This window comes from Stegodyphus dumicola, chromosome 9 (assembly GCF_044657685.1).
Source record: "Stegodyphus dumicola isolate Sdum_Otavi_A_Nest chromosome 9, ASM4465768v1".
NCBI classification, from domain to species: Eukaryota; Metazoa; Arthropoda; class Arachnida; order Araneae; family Eresidae; genus Stegodyphus; species Stegodyphus dumicola.
Window position 1 is genome coordinate 114,556,530 of NC_140776.1, and position 21,033 is coordinate 114,577,562.

At 32.5% G+C, this 21,033-nt stretch overlaps 1 protein-coding gene across 2 annotated transcripts in view; it reads left to right on the plus strand.

Annotated features, from left to right (window-relative positions):
- Positions 1-244: 244 nt before the first annotated feature.
- The window catches only part of LOC118184469 (thyrostimulin alpha-2 subunit-like), a 145,909-nt gene continuing 125,120 nt past the window's right edge, over positions 245-21,033 (plus strand). The window contains exon 1 of one of the 2 annotated variants that reach the window (XM_035354143.2): positions 245-387. The gene's annotated coding sequence lies outside the window, so the exon portion shown is untranslated. Of the gene's footprint in view, positions 388-20,085; positions 20,199-21,033 lie in introns of those variants that run through there. The other variant, XM_035354142.2, reaches the window with a different exon arrangement.

Sequence of the window (21,033 nt, forward strand, 5' to 3'; positions counted from 1 at the left end):
AAATTAATATTTAATTTTAGCTTCTTCCATTTTCAATATATATATATACTATATATATAAAATAAACCTTTGGCTGTAGTTTCAGCATGGCTACTAATTTCCCAATAAAGAAGCGGCTGGTTCTGTTCTGCTTAAACATCTTGATGCAAGAGCGTTGGGCCTCTTTTGTATTGCACGCAGAGTGACATCATCCTTTGAAGTAAAAGCACCTCGCTTTTCCTTGACATAATTCGCACTTAACAGTTGATTTTTTTCTCTTTGAAATAGCAATCGTTCTGAAAGCGTTCGACCTGAATCTTTATATCGATTTGCCTTTAACAGGAGGAATTTTAGAACAATGAATATTCAAATTCATATAAAATTGCTCGAGTTGTACTTTATTGTAACGTAAGTTATGCTTAGCTGTTATACTATAATTAGATGCAAATGTAAAGATGTTTATATATTTAGTAAGTATTTTTCAAAAGAAAGAAAGATGGAAAGAAAGGGTATTTTCCTTTCTTAGGGGTAAAAAAAGGAATTTAACGAAACATAATTTAAACGAATACGTAGGTAACTCTGAAATTTTTGATACAGGAGCAGTTGGCAAACAATATGCCGTGGACTAAATTTGTGGTAATAATGCAAAATATCAATCATAGAATAATTTTTGAAAGAAAGGAAAATGGAACTTATGCAAGAGCATTATCATGCTATGATTTTTTATGATTCTTTATGAGTCAGAAACCAGCAAACTATTTTTGCGCATATAAAGTAGCTCACATCTCTTTTAAGACTCTAGTGTTTTTTAGCTTTATTTTATTTGTAAATATCAATTTCTAAATATGAGCAAAATCACTTTATTTTTCTTTCGCATGTACTACCAGCTTTAAAACTAGCTTGTTTTGAAAAAAAAAAAGTTATTCAAAATGTTTTTGGTAATACAAAATAGTATATTCAGAAAGTTTTGAAAATGAACTTACATAAGTATATAAGGTATTTTCCCGCCTTCTTGGCATGCCTTCGTGGTGTAGAGGTCTGCACACTGAGCGCGTATTTCAGAGGTCCGCGGTTCGATTCCCGGCGAAGGCGTTGCTCATTTTTCATCTTGCCTGCTTCCAAAAATACCTAATGTGTCTACAAGTATTCCGACACTTTGAACAAAGAGTTTATATTTAATAAAATTAAGAAAATAGAGGGACATTCAATATTTCGTTCAATATCCTTTATCTAAGATTAAATTTCTCCTGCACTGTATGATGGATTCAACTCACTTAAGAATTTCATAGAATTCTGGAGAATATAGAGAAGGATGACTTCAATGCACTTCTATAACAGCCACAAGCCACCATTTAGGGATGTATATTAAAGACCGCCATTCTGATAGAAATTTAATGCGTTTTAAGTTTTTTTTCAGAATCTTTCAGGTTTTCATTAGGAATATTTATATATTTATATCAATACATATTATTTTCGATAAACAGCAAATTTCTTATTCGAAAGGAAGTGAAACATCCGCAAAGCATTATGTCTTTAAATTCTACCCCGTGCGTAACATTAGGTTCACAGTAAGTATTTTGAATTCAATTCTTAATTTGAATTTTGATGCCTAATTGATTAGTCTATCGAACAAATATACATTAAATTTTGACCTTTCTGCGTATATAAAATTGTTTTAAAAAGATAAAACTTCTCTTATCATGGATTTTGCGAAAGCTAGGCCTATTTTCTTCGTTTTTACTTCCTCGTACGAAGTAAAAGAAGTCTTTATTGTAGTCGTAAAAAATTTCGTGTATCATATTTCAAATATGACAATATCTGTTTTAACCGCTCTTGAATCCATTTGAACGATGGTTTTGCGTGGTATGGGTACGTACGGACAGAATAAAGGACTATTTTCCCAAAAATGAGCTGTAAAAAGGATAAGATATTGCTTCTTGATGTCTCTACGTACGTATGTATGTATGTATCTCGCATGATTCAAAAACGAGTTGACTCAGAATGTTGAAATTTTGTACATGGGACACAACACATTGTTGTTCACCTCTCGCTTTGGTTGCCAATCGACTGCATATAATAATTATATATATATATATATATATGTAATAAATATAAATTTTAGAAGCACTCATAAGAACATTGAGATGTAGAAACGCAGAAATTTACGCAGCACGTATGTAGCTTAGAAAGTAGATCCATATTGAAGAGGAAGAAGTCACGGCGGATTAAATTCCATTTCATTTAAATTGTCATTTGCGGCCGCAATTCACTTCCGAATTATCCACGTCGTCAGCGTTGCACAGGCCATGCAAGGCGGATTGATCTAGAAATGACGCAATCCAGAGAAGTTATTAAGATTTTTAGAATAGAGAGTGAGAATTAAGGGGTTACCGTTAGATTAAATTATAATTTTGATTTACATACAGTTTGTCTTATATATATATACAGAGTGGTAATGTATGTATATATATATATATATACATAATCATTCTGTTACTCGGATCAGTAAGCTCAGTTTTTTTATTCTTATATGCTGGTAAATTGTGCATTTTGTTTGCTTTAAAAGTGATTGAATTATATTGATCTTATGTTTCGGTTTAGGTTTTTATGCATTTAGTTAATCTGCATGCAATACTTGTAGAATCAATTATCAGAATCAACTGTAGAATCAACAATTTAAAAGTTGTTTAAGTGCAACTAAGCCTAACTTAGCCGCCATTTGTTTATAATTGAAACCTTTTAGTAGAATAGTGAGTTAAGCCAGTTTCTGCACCAACTTCAGTACCTTTTTGCCGAGTGGGACCAAAAGTAAATTTTGAGTTTTGTGCTCCGAAAAATCTGCCTTCTAACAGGCTCGCCAAATTGCTTGTTTTTGATTAAAAACTCTAATTTTAATTGTACAAATTTTTTTAAAACTGTTTTAACTATATTTATCTTTATGTATGTGTTTATGTTTCTCAGTATTTTACATTTTTTAATTAAGATGTTTAAAATTTTTACATATATTTGCCTTGCCGCAAAGTGAGAACTGAATTGATTGAATGGGAAATATATTTCCAAGGAAATTCGAAGAAATAAGTTTAAACGAAATGCAGTAAAAAATGTGTATAATTTAACAGGATGTACAAGGAAGTCATGTGGTGTTCACATTTTTTTTTTTTTTTCGTTGACAAACACTTTTTACTTACCCATTGTATCCACGTCCAATAAATGATTCTTCTAAAAGCTTCATGAGTAACTCTTATGGCAAATAAACCTTCTAAATCTGCTAAACGTTTTGCAGTACAATTGTGTACAAAAACATACACTATTTTTGGCTGATTTTTTGTAGGATAAATCTAAAATTCCTTGGCCTTTAGCTTGAGTATGTAGCAGACTCCAGTGCGTTTTCAACAGTTCCACACAAATTTCTACGTTTTTATTATACAAAAGATAGTTAAACATCAAGGATATTTAGTTACTATATTTCAAAAGCTGAAATATTTATTTTCTTGGTATTTAATTTGTAACGTCAAAACATTTTAATAAGAAACAAAACATTTCCACAAAAATTTGGAGTTCCGAATTATTGTCTGAGTTACTGATTAATAGTTTTTGAACAAATTATTTTATTCCAATGAATGTTTTGATGATATTTGTTTTACAACAAGCATTGCTTAAAGTGGAGGGAAAATAATGCAATAGAAAAAAAGTTTGAAGCTTGCGTTTCAATATTTACTACAAGATCAATGCAAATAAATTAAAAAAAAAAAAAAACAGGTGTCCGAAAACAAACGTGGATAAATATTGTCTGAAACCTGAAATTGCTTCTGCTGTTTCACTTGATTTCTTTATAATTACATTTTCAGAAATTGGGTTTTCTCAAGAACTTTTTTATTATTATAAGCTTTGTGTTTTATTTACAAGCTCTATGGAATCGTATTTTCATTTCTGTCAAAAAAAAAAAAAAAAAAAAAAAAAAAAAAAAAAAAACATGAAACATTTTTGTCAGATATCCTTTTGAAATTTGATTACTGTGGTCGTTTCCTTTATTTTCCGTAATATTATATTATTTACTTAGAGCTGTACTGTCATCTTGCATGAAATAATGTCTCAAATTATTTCATGCAAGATGTTTTTTTTTTTTTTTCCTACAAATTTGCTTTCTTCTCAGGATGTTTTCTCAACAAATCCTTAACAGAATTTTCTCTTTATGCTTTGACTACTACCCGGACACAGGCTACATTCATCAAAAACTACGTTGACCAAAAAATCTGTAATCGATAGATGTGTTCCTATAAATAATGGTACGAAGTTTGTCTCTCTCGAAATCCATTTCATGTATTGCAAAAATAAAAAAAATCTGTTTGTACGTTGTAAAATTTAAGTGAGAAAAAATTCTTCTAGATCTTCTATTTGCAGTAAATCGAACATGAGAACATTTGATATATTAGAAATCATATCGTCTGCCAAAGAATATAATGCCATCGTTTCTAGTACAGTAGGCGCAACTTAGTTTTGTAATCACATTTGTCCATGACTGTGTTGATAACATTGACCGAACGATAACCTTAAACGATGAGAAAAGGTACCCTTCAATATAGCGATGGAATTCAACTAATTTAATTAAAAAATATCAAGAAACATATAGATACGCACTTTCTTAGCATTTTAATTCAGAAAAGGCAAATTGGTTTATGAACTGCTCACAATATCTTTAATGTACATTTATGAAAAACTATTTGACCGAAGCTATAGCCCTAATCTTAACACTCGGAGGGAAACCGTCATTCAATCGAAGAGAACATGCCAATATAAAATTAGAAATTGGGTAAAAAAGCTACCTTAGCTTGACGTAATTATTTTTAGGTAATTTTTTTTTTCTGTTGAAAAAGAAGGACTTGTACTTGATAGCCTTCAAAATCGATAGAGTTATTAAACATCTGCGCTAAAATAAGGCCGCTGTTTTACATATTATAAATGGTTGAATAAAATTAAAATCAAGCTTTTTAGGGGCTTTATCTTTTGGCTACATACCTGGCGCTATTTATCTGTGATTTGGCATTTTTACAAACTACGTACTTTGACCTTATTTAGGCGACTTTATCTTTTACTTGCAGACATTATTTCAGTTTAAAACAAATTTATGCTATAACATTTTTATCATATAAATTGATACAATACACAATATACAAATACACAATAAATGGTGTATTTTCCATGTTTTCGTATACAAACGAGCGGGACTTCGGAAATTCGTTAACAATTATCCGAATGATATAACACTAACCTCGATCGCATTAAGCGGCGCGTGCTGTACTACAGAAGTTATTTAATACATATATATTTATATCATTAAAGACATAAAGTAAGAAATTTAGAAATAAAATTTCACAAAGACCAGAAATTGAAATTCATAATTAACAGGCATGCTAGTGTTTTGTTTTCAAAAGAATTGTTTTGTAATATATATATATATATATATATATATATAATTATTCTTGCCGAAGATTTTTAGTTTCGCCAAAGAAGCCAAGATGTCAAAAATGTACGTATCATTCTGTATCGCCTATCAAATTTAAACTAGAGTCTAATGAGAGTGAAGGGAGTTCTTAATTTCGTTTTGTATGTTCTAAAATATTTTTCAACTACATCTTAGTTCATTGGATTTTCTGTTTAAAGATTCACATTTAAATTTTTAAAAAATTTTCACTGACGTTTTGTTTTTTCACTTTTGTTTTTCCCTTTCATTTTGAATTCTTCTAAAGAGATAGAATTCCCCTTTATTTAAAATTATTCTAATGTTTATAATTTGAAATTTTTTCCCTTGGTTTGGGGAAGGGCCAGAATTTTCGGATGAACTATTATAATTATAATTTAAATACATTGAAATGGTTCATCGGCTGATTCTGGATAAGAAAAGCAAGGATTTTTGTACAAGAGAGATTTCAATTAATTTTAAGGTTCCTCCTCCCCCTGATGAAGTGACATTGAGATTGATTGAATTCCTCTTCTGTTTTTGTTCATTTTTCCTTTAATTTCCTAATTTTTGAAGCGGGGTTTTGCTTATTTGAAATGTTTTGGTTTTAAAATTTTAAAATTTGTTATTGCATTTCTATGATTATTTGAAATTTATTAATTATGAATTTCAGTATCTGGTCTTTGTGAAATATTAGTTGTAAATTTCTTACTTTATGTCTTTATTATATATATAGATAGGTAGACAGATAGAGATAGATAGATAGATAGATAGAGAGAAGAATTTTAATATAATTTATATTTATTATAGTGTTTAATAGGACTTCTTCCGAGTTTTTTTTAAGAAAACTTATTTGATATATGCATTAATTACCGTATTTAATAAAATTAGGAAAGCAATTTATTTAAAAATAACAACATACATAAAACTTGTATTTATCATCTAATTAATAGAATTTTGCTAGCAATTTAAAGTCTCTTTCTGGTGGCCAAAGTTCAAATATACCTTCTAACAATGCTTAAAACTTCAAATATTTTGAAAGCTTTTTGGATAATTTTTGCAGATCCGAACTGAAAACTGTGATCAAATTTTCAACAAACGAAAATTTGTTTATTTATTGTTTTCGGACATGAGATTCGTGTTCCTTGATAGAAAATTTAACACTCTTTCAGTTTGGTCGTTATATTTCAAAGCATATCCCCCAGCACCCAAAAAATCTGAAAGCTTTCAGATTTTTTTTGGGGTGATTTTATATGCTTTTATATTACACCCAAAGGGGTATTTTTTAACGTTTTATGCATTACCTTTATTTATTACATATCATGTTCTTTGCGCTTAAATTTAACAGCACTATCACAAAATATTTAAAAGAGCATATCTTTAAAATTTCCGATACACAATCTCGAGAGCTGGAGATAAAAATGTTCCCCCCCCCCCCGCGAATTGCCATTGCTTACTCTGATATTATTGAGTTTCTTAATCAAAAACTCATAAATGCTTTACAAAATATGAAACAGATAATACAATAAATTACAAATTTCAAGTTTGGGCTTCCAGATGCCCATTTTTGGGTGGAGACATACGCTATTCAAAATTTAATGACTCTAGTTACCGTTGTTTTATCACAATGCGAGAAACATACATACATTTATTCAGATTCTTCATCATTTAATTTCTTTAAGCATAATACGAAGCGATAATATTTGATGGCAACAATTAAAAATGTTATTCGCCGTTTATAGTGAATCAAAGTAAAATGACGGAACGAAATTAATAGCCCTTCTGGGCAAATTGCCCGTTTGGGCTAAAAATAAAATTTGAACGCTTTCAAATTCTATATTACGCCCAAACGGGCGTTTTTTTCATTCACAGGCACATACATGTTTAGAGTGCATTTGGGCTAAACATAATTAAAGCAGCTTATCTTTAGAATTCCAGTATCGCACACTGGAGTTTTATTCCCTACAGTGTTACCACTGATAGCTTTGAAATTGTTGAGTTTTTTAATCAAAAATTAGTTAAAGTTTTACAAAATAGGAAATAAACAATACAACAAATCCGAAATTCCAAAATCAGGCTTCCTGATGCCCATATTCAGGTGGAGGACTGTGTTATTCAAAATTTGAGGACTCTAGGTATTGTTATGTTTTTATAATGCGAGGCGCATACATAGTACATTCATGCAGATTCTTCTTTATATTCTTTGTTTAAATATAATACAGGGCGATAATATTTGATGGGAACAATTTGAAAAGTGATGCAACCTTTTATAGTGATTCGATGCAAATGCCGTTTCGAGAACAATAGCCCTTCTGGGCAAACGCTCCTTTGGGTTAAAAGAAAAAAATCTGCAAAAATTTATGTAGAAAGTTTCTTTAATAGATGAATTGAGTTTTCTTGAAACGTTTCTTATTCACAAAGATTTATCTTGTTTAGTTAATAACTTCAATTTCAATCCAGTTCTTCCTAACGCTACTAAAATTCTATTAACTTAATTTTTCACATTTCGTTACTATTTCTGTGGAGACATGGAGCTCTTGGTTCGTTTTGCTTTTGGTATAATAAATTACCAAAAGCAAAACGCTTTTGGCTCCCTTCTTTTTACTATTCCTGATCATGAGGTATTTGTAACTGTTCGCCCTCGAAATCGACAGAGTCTTGGTTAAAATATACGTCAAACAGAAGTTGTTGCTTTGTGTTTTTTTTTGTAGTCATGTTTATTTTTTGTAGTCATGGTCTGTGAATAGAATTAGTTAGTATTGTTAATATTTCTTTAGTCATGGTCTGTTGATAGAATTAATATTGTCCATAATCCATAAAATTAGTTTTAGTCTATCAACAAATATAGTCCATTAGAATATCCTATTGGAATAGACTTTGTTAATAATCTATCGGTGTTCGTTAGTTCATTATAATAGTCTTTCTTCAAGCAAACTAATAAAGAAATTCTCCGGCAGGAAGAAAGTTCCGAGACTAGTTTTGTAAAAGAATCGAGATTACGACGAAGTTGAATTAAATGATACGTATGAATACATTTTCGAGGAAAAGATAATTATTATCTTTTTTATACTTGGGATTTTTTTCTCTCGAATTCATGCGCACTTTTTAGAAGAAATATTTTGAAATGCAATAGAAAACAGAGTTGATTTCGGTAAAAATGATTTATTACACAATAGATAGGAACCAAAGAAATTTTTTAAAGACCCTTTCTTAGCAACTATCTAGGAAGCTAATGACACACACACACACACACACACACACAAAAAAAAAAAAAAAAAAAAAAAAAGGTCATTCTCGAAGCAGTTAATGATATCGCAACGAAATGTGAATGAAATAACATATTTAAGCGCAGAAGTGTATGTTTTATGAAACTTACTTTTCTGCACCATTTAGCGCTCCTATTTTTTTTAAGATGACATAACAGACGATCTTAGCTGCTGTCGAAAGCCTTGATTGATTGCGATCATTTGTCACAATCTTCCCGTCTATTTCTTATGATGTCATAACATGAGGACGGAATGGCTACCATGGGATTAATCAGGACTAAAGAGCTTGCTTCATACTGCGCCATCCACTGCTACTTTCTTGTAGTCATCATTTGATGAAAATCGAAACTATTGGAGAATTTAAGGGACTAATTTAGAGAGAAGTATCTTCTAAGATTTCCTTAAGGTATTATACTGATTAGAAATAATAAATCACTGCCTTATTATTAAAATTAATGGTGCTGTATAATATTCATTATAAAAAATCAATGGATTTCGATTGATTAAAGCTTCTAAGAAACACGGATTTCGTGTTCTGGGGAAGTTAAAAACATTACTACTAGAGCAATATATTTGGTGAAAACCCACACGTTTTAAACGTGCAGATACGTCCTGAACAATTAAGTTTTCGTTTGAAACAAGTCCCTACATTTTATTAATTTAAGATGAAGAACTATTTGGCTTGGGCATTTTGAATTCTTTACCTACTATTTCGCTTGGGTATTTTGAACAGCTCATTTTAAATGTAAACTTTGTATTCTACAACTTAATTTAATTTAGCTGGCCTAGCTTAAGAATTAGATGCTTCTTCAAGCTTAAGATTATTTTAAATCATAAAAACTACAGACTGCATACCAAAATTCCATGCAAATTGTTTTAAATCTTTTGATTTTTGTATTTGAATTTTTAAAATTTTAAATGATCGAGTTGTTATTTCTAATTTTTTATGGTAAATGGTGTAAAGATCAAAACTCTGCAATGATCATTAAACAAGAACTTGTTAGAAAAACTGAATGCTAATTGAAAAATGCCTGCTGTGGAAATTTGAAAAAAATTCCTGTAATCTATCTTATTATGGTGGCTCATACTTGTTTTCGGACACTCGTATTTTTTTTATTTATTAGTAATTGTACTAAATATTGAAACACAGACTTCATATTTTTTCCTAATACATTATTTTTTCTCTATTTTAAGTCTTATTTATAGTAAAATAAATAACATCAATATAGCTCTTGTAATTAAAAAAATGGAGTGTCACCTTCTCGGGAAACATACGCTTAAATCCATACTCTAGAAAGCGACAGATCGCTACTTCCAGGAAGAAAGCAAACAAACGTAAGAAGGGTGTAAAAGACTTATGATTAAGAACTAGAACAGTTAACAGAAAACAATCCTTGTGCCAGCGTCGTCACTCAAAAGTAATAAAATTTAAAACTAAGTTAAATCTGAAGTTAGCCAAAGAATACACAGAAATGATTAATACGTAAGTTGTCTCAAACCTATACCGACATGACAAACACCACTAGCAAGAATAAACAAACGCCGCAGACAGACTGCTAATCTTATTTTAGAATTTCAACTATGGCCTTCAGCAGGCAGGACACGATCTGACTAAACAGTCCTTCCTTTATATACTATCTCTTTCTACCTCATTAGAATATGGGCAAACTAAAATTAAGTTTCTGGCAGGAAAACAAAAAGGGAGAATGGCTGTAATATACTGAACATAATATAACTGCTTAGATAAAATAAATAACTACTTTACAAAGTGTTAATCCGCAACTCACTTAATAATTCGATCACTCCAAAATTTCGATGAAATGTTTCTTGTTATAAGTTCTTGTTTTAAATGAAAACATACCATAAGATTTACCGTCTGCATTTGGAAAGTTTACTTGTTCAGAAAAATATATTAATAGTTCGATACCTAAATTGAACATGACAAGACGCTATACATTAATAAGAAAGTTGGAAATTTAATAATGCTTTCTTTTAAATTCTTCCTTTTTTTTAATTCCCTTTTTTTGGTTAAAGTATTCGAAGTACCTCAAAAGATCTTTCATATAAGGTATTTAATTATACTTGATGTAATAAAATGATAGAAATTGCGTGGAACCGCTTGCACTGAATTCTGGAGCACATTCCAAGCTGACACTAAGGAATCGCATATCTATTCAACGAAATATCACACAAGATCCAAAAATTAGTACTGTCAAAGTTCAGAAGATTTAGAAGAACAGTTTCATAAAAAATTAACCCTGAAGCTTTTAGAAAAGTCATTTAAGATACTTGGATACAAAGAGCTATCAGCAAGGAGAATATTCTTTGTCAACAAGAAAACAATGAAAATACACCTAGCATTGAAATAAAATTAACATTTTTAGGCACTTTGATGATGCCTCTCAGTTGGGCATTATGAAGTAGCCTTCGAAAAATCTCCTAAAACCACAAATTGTTACGAAGGCTCTCATGACGCACTGGTAATTTAAATAAATTTTCTTTAGAAAATTCAAGTAGGTGTACGATGCTCAAATTGATTAATTATTGATTCCTTAATGTAAGGATATTTCTATGTGAATTATTTATCAGTGGCCTTATTTCCATGTGAGCATACTTCTGTGTAAGCTTTTTTCCGTATGAGCATCCGTCCGAGCAGAGTCGGAAGCTGTACTCTGGTGCTTTGCAGAGAAGCTGTCTTCATCGTTATGGCCTGATAACCTGAAGGCTGTGTCGCTGATTGTTCCAGCGTGTTTATAGTAGATCTTCGACGACTGTAAAAGTGTTTTGGAATAAAAACAAAAAAACTTTCTATTAATATTGGTGAATAAAGTGTGTTTCGATACTTCATCAAGTGTCGTCGTTATTCACTCCAAATTTACGAACCCCGTACGAACGTGAAGGAAGAAAATAACGTAACAACTGGTGTCAGAAAAAAAAAAACGTAACAATATATGTTAACTTATCAGGTAATGTGACCTTATGTTACATACATAACATAACATATGCTAATAATCCCCTTCAATGCAGTTTAGTCATAATTTTACGGTGCAAAATAAGGTTCAATAAAATCACTTAATATGTGAACACATCAGCACACGAACTAAAACTATATACAAAATTTATTTACAAAATTTTAACTATTCTAAATTACTCTCAAACAAGAGTTCAAATCATTGTTACAGAGTCAGTCGGTTCTTGCTACAATTCTTCAGAACAGAGTGCAACTACAGGGTTGCCAAAACGTACAAAGTCTAGTTATGTGCTTCAGCGCTACTTAACAGCAGTTACAGCTACTTAACATATGCATCGCATAAACTTGATTTACAAGTTTAATCACTGGGTAGAGCATCAGTTGACTTAAGCAGATAAGAACAGACGTGTTCGGATCTGCACTAATCTACTCCAATATCAAGGACAAAATTCTGACCGGATAGTCACTTGTAGAGTATCTGAAAAAAAGTAAAGGGATCTTTTGCGACACTCACCATACAGCCTGGACATCGCTGATTCGGACTTCGTGTGAAAAGCTACATCTTGCTGGTGCTATCTTCCATTCTGCACAGGATGTCCGAAATGAGATTGATCTGTTTTTGGATTTGCGGCCACCAAGTTTCTGGGTCGAAGGCTTTGAAAAATTACCAAAACATTGGCAGAAAAATAATAGATTTGTGTTGTGATTAGTACCCACTCTAAAGGTACTGCTTCCATGTTTTTTCCTAACTTTATAAAGAACTTTTTTTTGGAGGACTTTTTTAAACTTTCGTTACAACCAGATATATTAAGAAAGCCGGCAAGAGCTCTAGTTACACCACTGCTCGTATCCTCAAGCGATGCGAACACTTAGCTTAGATCCCGCTGCAATACACTGCATAAGAATATCAGGTTCGAATCCGGGCTACGTGTTAGTAAATATTTCAATGCAAAGTAGCTTCGGAAATTCCCAAAGTTATCAAAATATATACATTGTCTGAATATGCAGCATTCTTCAGTATAATATCCTGATTAAGAACTAGGTGTTTCAACTTGGTGTGCAGGAGTACATAACTCCATGTACGTTTGACTTGCAGTTGTTAACACTGCAATGCGCTTCACTGGAGACCTAGTTTGGACTCTCATTGACAATAAAGGTAGGAATTTCTAAGGGAAACAGTCTCGTAAACACGTTACACAAGAGAAAAACTATGAAAACGGTCATGCATCCAACCCATTCACTGAAATTCGAACCTCGGAGCATGCTACAAGTGTTCAGTTACTTTACTGCTCCTCCGCTCGCGGTCCATCTCCCATTTTGAGGGAGTGCAATTTGGGGATAGATGGGAAGATCTCCGACCCTGTTACCCTACTCCGAAAGCACTCGAGAGGAATTTAAACTGGCTCTGCATCGTGTGCTCGTACTCCTTCACGACAATCGCCATGTCTTTCGCAAGAGCCGGGGAAATTTTATAAGGTATCAGCTAAAATAAATAGTCACGAACGTATAGACGATAGAATGAGATGAAGAACTGTCGGTAGATTGGAGGCAGGCCAATCACAAGCGAGGTGGCTACAGAACTCAGTGTAATGCCCAGTGACGTCCGCAGTTTGCGGAAACAGTTTGAGGACACTGGATCCATGTCGAGAAGACCTGGACATCGATCAAATTTGGACATCGATCTGATCGACCGTCCGCAAGTAAATGAGGATCGTTATTTGGCACCTTCAGCGTTGCTAGACACAGGACTGATACAGCTTAACAGCTCTCACATGAGCTCTATGATGCCACTGGAATCCGAGTTTCACGTCTACTGTTGCTCGAAGACTGAGACTGCATTAGATAGAGTTATATTCCAGATAGATAGACTTATATTCCGCCGTTTGCGTCCGGCTCACTGCAGCACACAGCAGAGTGGGTTTAGTATGCCACCGGCACCGTGCTTTTTACAGAGGAGTCGAAATTCAGTCTGGACACTGATTCTCGGCGTACTTGCATCTGGAGAGAGCCTGGAACGCGATATCTGTTGCCGGACCTATACACCATATTAGGTTCATTTTCAGTTCGATAGCACAATAGGAAATTTGGAGATCCTTGACCTATGAGCTTTACAGATAAGCATGCAAACATAAAATGATATTTGGATGGTATATTTTTCTCTGTTTAAATGAATATATATCTATACCAGCTTTCATTAAAATCTGTCCATTAGTTTTTCAGAAAACTGACATAATGTGCAAATTCTCAAAATTTTGCACATCGGTATAGTTTTTAATAGGCATACAAAATATTTGAAAGTCTTCGCTAAAGCTATATGCTATCTTATAGCTATATGCTATTACATTACCCTGAAATCATCGTACAAAGCAGTCACTGATTAACAATTAGGAAAGAACAGAAAATTTCTCACTGGATTTCTTTTGATTAGAAATAACAGAAGGGCGATATTTCTGCTTCCCCCATTATTTCTGAAAGTCCTGTTCGTATTTCTTTCGTTAAGGGAACACAGATACTAATGGTCTTTGATAAAAGCGTACTGATGAGAAGCAACCTTACGTAAAGACAAGAATTTTGCATCTAAAAACTTGCAGTTTAATTCTTCATGTTGCATTTTACTAACAAACTAAGTTTTCTTTTCATTCCTTTATTAAAGTGTTCCATAATTAATAATGGCTGATGTTGTAAAGAGAGAAGTAGAGGGCGCTGCTTGGCAGTAGCGCAATGCATGTAATTAGAAACGAAATATCGTTTGATTAGGCAACATGATATCTGTGAAGGTAGTCCGCCTAACAATACGACAGTTGTAAATATGTAAATATAACGGATAATAAATAGCATTAGAAAAACTGAACCACCGGATGCTTTGTGTTAGCTCTTCGGGCCGCCATGGATAAATTCAGGTTCGTTACATTGGTGCATCGGTGTTTGGTGTGTTTCAACCCTTTGTGATGAAAATGAAAATTCTGTTACAAAAAATTTGGACATTAGGTGTGGACTGGGATGATACCCTTTCATAAGAAATAATTAAGGACTGGAGTCTCTGGCAGGCTGAATTAAAGATATTGGAGGATTTTTCTCTTCCGAGAAAATATTTTGGTAGTAGTGAAAAATCTAATGTTAGCCTTCATGTATTTGCTGACGCTAGCCCTAAAGCGTACGGCGCAGTAGCATACTTTAGATACCTTGATTCAAAAATTATTATTTGCACCAGTTTCATTACTGCAAAGGGTCACGTAGCTCCACTCAAGACTATGACTCGTTTGGAGTAGATGGCCGCTTTAGTAGCCGCCAAATTGTCTATATATTTGACAAAGCTGTTTCCTGAACTGTGTCATCAAAAGTTTCTTTGGAGTTATAGCCAAATAACTATCTACTGGATAAAGGGATGTGCAAGAAACTGGAAACATTTTGTATCGAACAAAGTTTCTGAGATTCAGTCACTCACGGATCCTGAATGCTGGTTTCACTGCAGTGGGAGTGAAAAACCTACTGACCTTTTATCTCGAGGAAAAAATGCCTTTAACCTTGTGAGAAGTTCCCTTTGGTTACAGGGACCTAGCTGGATTTCTCAACCTGAAAGTGTTTGGCCAGTAAATCAACGGATCAATATCGACGAGGAGAGCGTTCAGAACGAAGCAAGGGTGCAAACATCTTTTCATGTTTCTGTTCAAGACGTAGGATCTTCGGCATTACTAGAGTTAACGCGATTCAGCAGGCTGTTGAAGGTGTATCGAATTACGGCTTATGTTATGCTGTTTACGAACAATATAAAACGAAATCCAGTGAAAGTCAAAAGTCCATTAAGCTCCGTTGAGATTTCGCGAGCTGAGCTCTATTGGGGAAAAGTTACACAGCGAAAATACTTTGCGAAAGAGACTCTAGATCTATCAAGTGGAAAATGCTTAGAAAAGACATCGTCGATTTATTCACTTAACCCAGAATTAGATACCCATGATCTTCTGCATTTAAAGGGCAGACTTCAATTCTCAGACTTTGCTTTCGAAGAAAAACACCCATGGCTGTTACCTTATAAAGATAGATACAGTGAACTAGTAATTTTTGAATCTCATACCAAATTGTTTCATGCTGGAGTCGAAGCTACCTTAGCCGATGTTAGAGAAAAGTTTTGGATCATAAAAGGACGCCAATTCGTCAAGTCCACATTAAGGGCTTTTTGTGTAAACGATACAAGGTGCGTGCCGGTACACAGGAAACCGCTCCTTTACCACCTGATCGTGTTCTTCAATCATCTCCATTTTCTGTAACAGGACTGGATTATGCTGGTCCCTTCTTTACAAAGGACAGCAAGAATAAACATTATCTGCTTTTGTTTACATGTGCTACAACTCGAGCTTTACATCTAGAACTTGTCCCTTCTATGAGCGTGGAGAATTTTATGCTTGCGTTTCGCAGGTTTATTTCTCGTTGTGGATTGTGCTCAACAATATATTCGGACAATGCCAAGACATTAAAATGTGCTGATCTCGAGTTGTGAAAAATTTGGAAGTTTATTCAACACCCATCTGTACAAAATTTGTTTTCCTCCCACGGTATAACATGGAAGTTTATTGTGGAAAAGGGAGCATGGTGGGGAAAGTTCTGGGAAATTCATTTTAGAACGATTAAAACTTTTTTAAGGAAAATAGTTGGATGTTCTAGTCTCTGTTTGAATGAGCTAGAAACAGTCTTCGTAGAAATTGAAGCCATAATTAATTCAAGGCCCATAACGTATGTCTACAATCACTCTTGCTCATTTCTTAATTGGTAAACGTTTACTTTCTCTTCCAGTTACAAGAGTGTGCAAAGAAGACTTGATTGTGTCTAGACATTCCTTGATCAAAAGGTATAAACATCAACAAACCTTATTAAACCATTTTTGGAATAGGTGGAGGAAGGATTACTTGCTTTCTTTAAGATCTGTGAATTTATGTCCACCTACTAAAGTGTCTGGTCAGTTTAATGTTAATGACATAGTCCTTATACATGACGACCGTTTACCTAGGAATTTGTGGACACTAGGTAAGATAATAGAAACTTATCCTGGCAGAGATGGTCAGGTTCGCTCTTGTCTAATAAAAACTCAAACAGGCAATCTGAAGAGACCAATACAACTTCTGTACAATCTTGAAATGCGTAATTAGTAGTAAAGAGTTACTGTGTGTAGTGAAGAGTTACTGTGTAATAACCTAATTTATTGTTTGCACATATATCATCTTCAGACTATCTTTATTGATTGTTGCTAAATGTAGTTTAGTTTATATAATTATAGCGAATTTTGATTTGGTATAATGTTTCTTATTTAGTAATTATTTTATAAGTTGATTTAATGTGTTTAAATATTACTTAATTGTTATTTGCAATTTGATGTAGTTTATATAGTATTCAAATGTTGTGTTTGATTTAGAAATACTGGTTTATTTTGTATTCGGTTTGTGTGAACTTAAAGAGTTCACAGGTGAGAAGTGTTGTAAAGAGAGAAGTAGAGGGCGCTGCTTGGCAGTAGCGCAATGCATGTAAGTAGAAACGAAATATCATTTGATTAGGCAACATGATTTCTGTGAAGGTAGTCCGCCTAACAATAGGACAGTTGTAAATATGTAAATATAGCGGATAATAAATAGCATTAGAAAAACTGAACCACCGGATGCTTTGTGTTAGCTCTTCGGGTCGCCATGGATAAATTCAGGTTCGTTACAGCTGATGCTATTTCCTCACATAAAATACTTTTATCATCGATTCAACTGTCAATACAGATGCTCGCAACACCAAGTTCTATTACGCAACACTGTCCAGACATTTTGTTTTTCATTTTACATTCGTATTTATGCCGTAGAACATTCCCTCCCTTTTTCTCCCAGAAAATTTCCGCACTGCGGAAAAACGAGAGCACGTAGACTCATCAAATTTTGAAAACATCTAGCCTTCGCCAGGACATATGCAACTCAAAGCTCGAATTTTGAATGTGGAAAGTTTTCTTATTTATTTTGTAAGAGTCTAATGAATCTGTTATTAACAAACTCTGTGATTTCAAAGTGAGCAGTGGAAAAACTGCCCAAAATTAAATATAACATTTCCAACACGTCAGACTGTCTTTCGACAAAATGTAAGATATTTATTTTTAATAATAATCAACAAACTGGCTGTTTAAAAGCAACATGTTGCCACTGCCCGAAATAAAATACTTTTATCATCCACGAACTAGCGAGTTGACATTCAATAAACCGTAAGATATTCAATTTATTTGCAGTTTAATCTGTCTGTTACAGAATAGCAGACTAAGCGATTTAAAAGCAATAAAAAATCCTCAAGAATATTTTTCTACATTATAATTTGATTAATTGAAATAAAACTGCGTTTAAATCATGAGCTGTCTAATAAGAAATATTGAATACTATTATGAATAATTTATTCAATTAGCTGGATTCATTAAAACCATAATATATTTTTTTCTGTACTTCATAATATATTTTTCACTAGCTGGATTCATTAAAACCCTAATATATTATCCCTGCAAACTGCTGGCGAAAATTTCAGGAACGGTCGCCAGTCGCCAATCGTTACTTCGGAATTCTAAAGGATACACTCATCTACAGTTGGTACTAAATCCGTTACGTAGTCTGTCGAAGGGATAATACGCAAGTACCATTTTTACTTCCTTGTACGAAGTAAAAGAGGTAATGTAATCGCGAAACATTTCGGGTATCGTATTTCAACGAAAATATCCAATCTGACTGCTCTTGAATCCATCTGAAGGATGATTTTCTATGACGTCTATACGTACAGACAGAATAAAACAGAAACTATTTACCAAAACGGATTGTAAAATGGATTTAAAATGGATCCAGAAGAGTTTTTTTATGACGTATGTCCCATAACTCAAAAATGAGTAGCCGTATAACGTTGAAATTTTGTATATGGGAGCGCTATAACATCTAGTTTTGCAGCCCCCCTTTTCGCTGCAATCGGTCGCACTATATATATATATATATATATATATATACATATATATTTTCATATTATGCTACCTTTTTCGGTCAGCTCAGTTTTTTATTCTTATATGTTCGTAAATTGAGCATTTTTTATCTTATAACAGTGATTTAGTTATGTTATTCTTATGTTTCAGTTAAGGTCTCTATGCCTTTAGTTAATTTATGTAATAGTTGCAAAATTATAACACTTTAAAAATTTAAGTGGCACTAAGCCTAACGAGGCCACCATTTGTTTACTTTTGAAACTCTTAATAGAGTAGTGGATTAAGTCAGTTGGTTCACCAACTTCAGTGCCTTTTTACCGAGTTTGACCAAAATTTAACTTTTAGTTTTGTGCGCCGAAAACTCTGTCTTTCTGCCCGCTGGCTGAATTGCTTGTTTTGGCGGGGAAAAAAACTAAAAAAAAAAAAAAAAAAAAAAAAAAAAAAAAAGCTGTTTTTAACTGCATTTGTGCGTTTTGAATTTTTCCGTATTTCACAATTTTTAATGAAAACGTATTGAGCTTTTATGTATTTTTACCTACCCGCGAAATCAGACATGAATTGATTGAATGAAAAATATATCTAATAAAATTAGAGGAAATAAGTTTAAATAAAGCGCAGCAAAAAAGGCGTATAAGTTAATAAGCCGTACCAGGAATTTATCTGGCATCCACATCAGATATTTCTTTTTTATGGTAATAATTTTAAGAAATAAACAACAAAATGCTCCGAAAGTCATTTCTTGAACGGCTGAAATAAGAATAAACTCTTTCCCCCCCTTTCTACCTCAGTGTTCATTTCATTATTTATCAGCATTATCACATTTATTTAAACGTTTCAAAGCGTATTCTTAAGTGATTTATTTTGAATATAATTTTAAGTTATCATATTTAATGGTTGTCGTATAACATGATTCTCTAAATGGACTTGCCTTTCATTAACTCAGAATAACTTTTAAACATTTTGATAGTCCTTAATGAAGATCATTGCTTTAATCTGTTTCAGAATATTAACATGAATAGAAAAATTAAATCTAGAACAGTTATCCACTAAATTATGTAACTTTCTTAAATTACTGAGACATTTATTCTAGTTAATAAGGATCAAAGAGAAGACACTGTGCGTTAAGTATGAAATTCGAAGTATTACCACCAGATGGCGATGCGCTCCCTATTTAAGTTTAATGAAAAATTTAGTGATCGGCATCCGACTGATAATCTTTACCATAGCCCCAACTCATGAAAGGCCAGAGACAGAATAAAATAACGCTTTCTAAGCATATTCAATTTGTAACTGCTATTACTTTATAACTGAGAAAATAAAATCAAGGAATATTTCTATAAAATGCGTCTTTAAAAGTAGAATTTTACATGCTGCTGCCCTCTGTTGGACAAAAGATGAACTAGAACCACCTGTTATTAATGGCCAGTTTAGAGCCTGTTGCGTTGGTAACTTAGCGGAAGACGGTCTGAGAGAGGCGCATTTCTTGTTGCTGTAGCTTTAATTTATCTTTAGCTATCAGATACGATCTTGAAGATTTCTAGAAGATAAAAAGTAAGCAATATGCTAATTGCTTTTATTGAATTAAGATAATTTTCTTTTTTCTTTAAAATGTGTTAATTTTTACTTATTTCACTGATCTTTTATATGTTTCAGTTTATTTGTAGTAGCTAATGTATTATATGGTGTGTGATATTATACATATAAGGAAGAAATTTTAAATTGTTTAAATTAATAGTCTTAAAATTTATTAGAGTTTTATCTTGTATTTTCTTATCACGCTGTTGATTTTACTTTTCTCGAATGGAAATAATGAAACACTACCATTTGTCTCTTCATGAATGAAGCTGTCGTGAATGAAATGAAAAATGGTAATAAAAGTTGCTTCTGAAAAGACAGTGACAGCATACTTAAGATGTGCTTAATACTTGTTCTGAAAGAAGAATTAATTAGAGAGAAAAATTTCAGTGCAGTTTTCAAGGTTTAAAACTTTCATGAATAATCCTCTCATAACATAATTTATGCCTCTGTTAATAATATAAAATAAGGAGTTTATGGCGTTATTCAAAGAAATGAATATATTATTAAAATTTTCTTTAATTTAGCTATAGAAAAAAATAAATTCATTGTTTATAATCTATTTCGCAAAAAGTTATTAAATACAAATACTCGCCATTATTTATTATCTTACTAAATCAGATTTTAAAGCATTATAAATATTTATTTTTTCTGTTAAGTGATCTTTTTAATTTAGTTTGTGCTTGATATCAAAATTGTACAGTATAATTTCAAGTGCCATATTACGCAGACCTGTAAGTTTGTGTTCATTTAAATTTGGAACTTTTTTAGAAAATTTAGTACCAAATAATATAAATACTCACATACATAT